Raw genomic sequence first — 4,594 nt, 5'->3', positions numbered from 1 at the left:
CCCTAAATTAGTGCTAACCTCTTCATTCTATTTTATTCTATCCATGTTTCATTCCACAGTGTACGGAATAAGAAGTAAAATTCAGGAGTAGCATTTGTCATGAGCCTGTCTCACACTGTCAGGTACTTATTCTATAAGTTCATTTCTGGTTCTGTCTCACCCAATCATGCATTCAATGAAAAGTCAAACCACAGTAAAATCAAACCACCACAGTATATAGCAGAAAGCTTTATTCAATCTCAGTCTACTTGAAGGGGTAAATTAATATGTGCACACCTGAATCTTTACCCTTTCCTCTGCTGGCCACTCACACACAGATAATGATTGGGCTGAGTTTCACTGCCATTAAGCTGTAAGATGGACCTGCACATTGAGAGACTATTTATCTGCCCTTAAAACACTTGAGAGCTGACTGAGAAATCTTGAGGTCATGACTTTGAAGAAACATTTTGATTCCCTGCTGTAGGCTCTCCAACTTCACATAGGAGGCTAGGTCCATGCACACCATTCCCTCCTGTCTTTTGAAATGGCACATTTAGCTAGTTTTACAGTTCACAGTTGTAGCTTCTGTTTACGGAAGCTGTCATTTACAGTTCTGTTTTCTTGCCTAAGGACTGAGGGAAGTTTTTGTTCCAAATGAGTCATGCTCTTTCTCAGTGTCACATTCCAGCATGACATGTTCCCTGCTGATACTGCCTAAAATTAATAGTGATATCATCTTGCATTAAATTGTACTTACAAGTGTTTTTATCAGCTCCTCTTGCTGCTCCTCTTCAAATCTCTGAACAGCAGATATTTGTGCATCTTCAATGTTTTTTTTTTCCCTAGAGAAAAATAATTCAGGAACTTTCATTAATCTAAATTATTGGACAGGGGTCTCAGCAGGATGGGACTTGTGGGAGAAGTAGAGGTGGAGAGCATCTGTGGGCTGGATGTTCAAGGTAGGGATAGCAAATGATAAGTATATTTGGAATTTGTCAATTATTCTAAATTAAAGATAAAACTTCCAACCCACTACTGTGCACTCAAATCACATAATCTTCTACCATGCCCTCTTTTGAAGACAAATCTCCCATACAACCATTCTTTTAATTACTAATCTATATCCTCTTTCCAAACTTGAGAAGCAACATTCATGGCCTAGTGGAAAAAGCACAGAACTGGCCGTCAGGAGAGCACTTCAACTTACCTGCTGTTTGATCTTGAGCAAGTCAATTACCTTTTCTGTGCCTCTGTTTCCTCATTCCTAAAATGGAGATTAAATGCCTATCTGCCCGTGAACTGTGAGCCCCTTGTAGGACTGACTTTACCTGATCTGACTGCATTTTTTTATACTCCAGTATAATTGGCATATGGTAAACCCTTCAATGTTATTAGCAGTAGTATTGATACATCTCTCCTGTTTCTTGCTATTGTGATATCTCTATTCATTCCTCTGCTTTTCTCTTTTATTTCCTTTTTATTTATACCTTTTTCCTTTTTCCTAACTCCTCTTTTTGGTGTTTTTCCTGTGATCTTCAGCATCATCATCAATAGCAACATTTATTGGACCTACTAGGTGGGAAACACACCACAAGTTAAAAACATAATTCTTTCTATTTAGGATCTTGTAAGAAGCAGTACTGCCTAGAGGAAAGAGCCTGGGCCTGTGCTTCAGAGGATCTGGGTTCTAATTCCGTGAGCCCCACATGAGACAGGGATTGTATCCAATCCCATTTGTTTGTATCCACCTCAAGACTAGTACAGTGCTCCTGGAACGTGATAAGCACTTGACAATACTATTATTATTATTATCATGTGCCAGGCACTGTAATAAATACAAGTTACATATTTGAACAAAGTTCATGTCCCACATGAGCCCCAATGACAATCACCATTTTACAGATGAGGTACATGAGACACAGAGAAGTTAAGTGAGTTGCCCAAAGTCACACAGTAGACATGTGGCGGAGCCGGGATTAGAACACCGGTCATTCTGAACTCCAGGCCTGTGCTCTATTCCTTAGTCAACACAGGGTGGGATTATCCAAAGAATGGATGAGTTAAAATCCTCCACCTGTAAACAACTCAAGCTCAGTACCTGGGCCGGCAACCATGTGCTGAGCTTTTCTGGGAAAAAAATGAGATTAAAGGTTCTTGACTCAGAATAAGCTGTTGTCCCTGTCTTCTCTACAATACATGGCTCTGGGTATAGTAGCAGCTAATTCAGAAGGAGAAACAACAGATGGTGCACACGGCTTTGATTTTACATCTTTCCTTCTTCATTGTCTGCAGTCATCACTTTCTAAAGCTGGTGGAATGACAATATTTTTCTAAAGATTGCCTATCTTGTTCGCCAGATCCTGTGAGACCACCATGAGATAAATTCATAGTCGCCCAACCAGAGCGAGCCAAACTGAGTCCATTTTGGAAAGGCCTGCCATTTCCTCTGTTATCCAGCAGTTGTCACATGCTCTTAGTTATTCATGTATGAGTAATGAAGAACTTGTAGTTAGAGGTCACGACTTGCAGACCTGGCCCCAGTTTGCACTTAACAGGGACTAAACAACTCACCAAAATTCCCCAAAACCTTCCCTGTCTGCCATTTCCATGAAATGTTTATACGTAGATTAGGGTCCATGCGAAAGGAGCTCCATGTTACACATTCTTGTTTTATGTTGTCAAGTTGTCTCTGACCCATGGCAACGCCATGGACATGTCTCTCCCAGATTACCCCACATCTACTTACAATCTTTCTGGTAGTGTGGGCAGGGATTGTCTCTCTTTATTGCTGAATTGTACTTTCTTTCCAAGCACTTAGTACAGGCCTCTGCACACAGCAAATGCTCAATAAACACGATTAAATGAATGAATAGTTTTCTTGGTAAAAATACAAAAGTGTTTTACAATTGCCTCTTTCCACACGGTAAACTTGAGTCTCTGCCCTTGACCCTCTCCCATGCTACTGCTGCTCAGCACAGGTGGGTTTTGACTTGTAGCAGATTGCCTTCCACTCACTAGCCATTGGCCAAGCTAGGAATGGAATGGATATGTCTCTGCTTGACTCTCCCTCCTATTGTTGAGAAAGGTAAAGTATGGAAAACTTTCCAGTTGCGACCCTGAGAGGGGGTATTATGTGTTACAGGCAGATAATCTTTTCCAAAATATGGCAGTGATATGTTATGCTCACCCAGATTCCACATCCACACCCCTTCCTTAAAATCCATGTGCATCTGGGTCATGGGTTTGATTTCCGGATCTGCCACTTGTCAGCTGTGTGACTGTGGGCAAGTGGCTTAACTTCTCTGTGCCTCAGTTACCTCATCTGTAAAATGGGGATTAACTGTGAGCTTCACGTGGGACAACCCGATTACGCTGTATCTACCCTAGCACTTAGAACAGTGCTCTGCACAGAGTAAGCGCTTAACAAATACCAACATTATTATTATTATTATTATTACCCTGCTGCTCTTTGCAACCCTGAGGGGAGACTTAGGACATCCTTGAGTGTGGTTAGTTTACCTAGGAATGCCTGGTCCAAGGCTCCATAAGGGAGCCCCCGAGTACTGGGATAGAGGTTGGTGCATGCATGTGAGCATCCCCCCACCGCCAACTTGTGAGGAGAGACATTGATATCCTAAGAGATATCCTAAGATATCCTAAGAGAACCTTTTGTTCGAGGTTTGGGAATGTAATAACTTTGCTGGTGGGATCTTAAGGGATGTAATAGCTTTTGTTCAAGGTATGGGAATGTTCTATGCATTGGATCCACAGCTTTGTTTGTAGATTTATATATTTTAAAGCCACAGGTTTTTCATAGGTTTATGCACTGAAGCCATAGTTTTTATAGCAAAGCTCAGTGAGTCTGTTTCATTCTTCCGCTCCTGGATCTAAGTGCCCACTAATGAATCCCCTCCTTCAGGGTGCATCAGTTCCTTAACAGCCTTTGAAACCACAACATCAAAAGCCTGGATTAAAGTAGGGTGAAATTACTATCCCTGCAATTACTCCTGTAAAGACAAGTGCACATCTTGCCTCTCTCCTGTCTTAGCTCCTGCTCTTTTAACCTACTACAAATCCAACCTCTGGCTGTGGATGCCTTCTTTCTAGCTCTGTTCCTTACTTCCATTCTGCTTTCTCCAGACCTTCTCATACCTATTTCAGCTCCATGCTTTTGCTCCCATGGCTTCAACTATCATCTTTATACAGATGATACCCAAATCTATGTCTCCTCCCCTGTTCTCTCTGCCTCCCTCCAGGCTCACATCTCCTCCTGCTTTCAGCACATCTCCATTTGTATGTCCTCTCACCACCAAAAAAACTCAATTTATCCAAGACTGAGCTCCGTATACTCCCTCCCAAACCCTGTCCTCTCCCTGACTTTCCCATCACTGTGGACGGCACTACCATCCTTCCAGTATCACCAGCCTGCAACCTTGGTGACACCCTTGACTCTGCTCTCTCACTCACCCCATATATCCAACCCAACACCAAAACCTGCTGGTCTCACCTTAACAACATCACCAAGATCTGCTCTTTCCTCTCCATTCAAACCACTAGTATGATCACTAATCCTATTCCGACTGGATTACTGCATCAGCATCCTTTCTGATCT

At 42.2% G+C, this 4,594-nt stretch overlaps 1 non-coding gene across 1 annotated transcript; it reads right to left on the bottom strand.

Annotated features, from left to right (window-relative positions):
* Positions 1–2,970: 2,970 nt before the first annotated feature.
* Positions 2,971–3,108, bottom strand: LOC114816486. The gene has a single exon (XR_003764266.1). It is a non-coding gene; the product is annotated as a small nucleolar RNA SNORA7 (small nucleolar RNA).
* Between the last annotated feature and the right edge of the window lie 1,486 nt (positions 3,109–4,594).

Source organism: Ornithorhynchus anatinus, chromosome 1 (genome assembly GCF_004115215.2).
Source record: "Ornithorhynchus anatinus isolate Pmale09 chromosome 1, mOrnAna1.pri.v4, whole genome shotgun sequence".
Classification (NCBI taxonomy): Eukaryota; Metazoa; Chordata; class Mammalia; order Monotremata; family Ornithorhynchidae; genus Ornithorhynchus; species Ornithorhynchus anatinus.
This window is presented reverse-complemented; position numbering and strand designations above follow the sequence as displayed.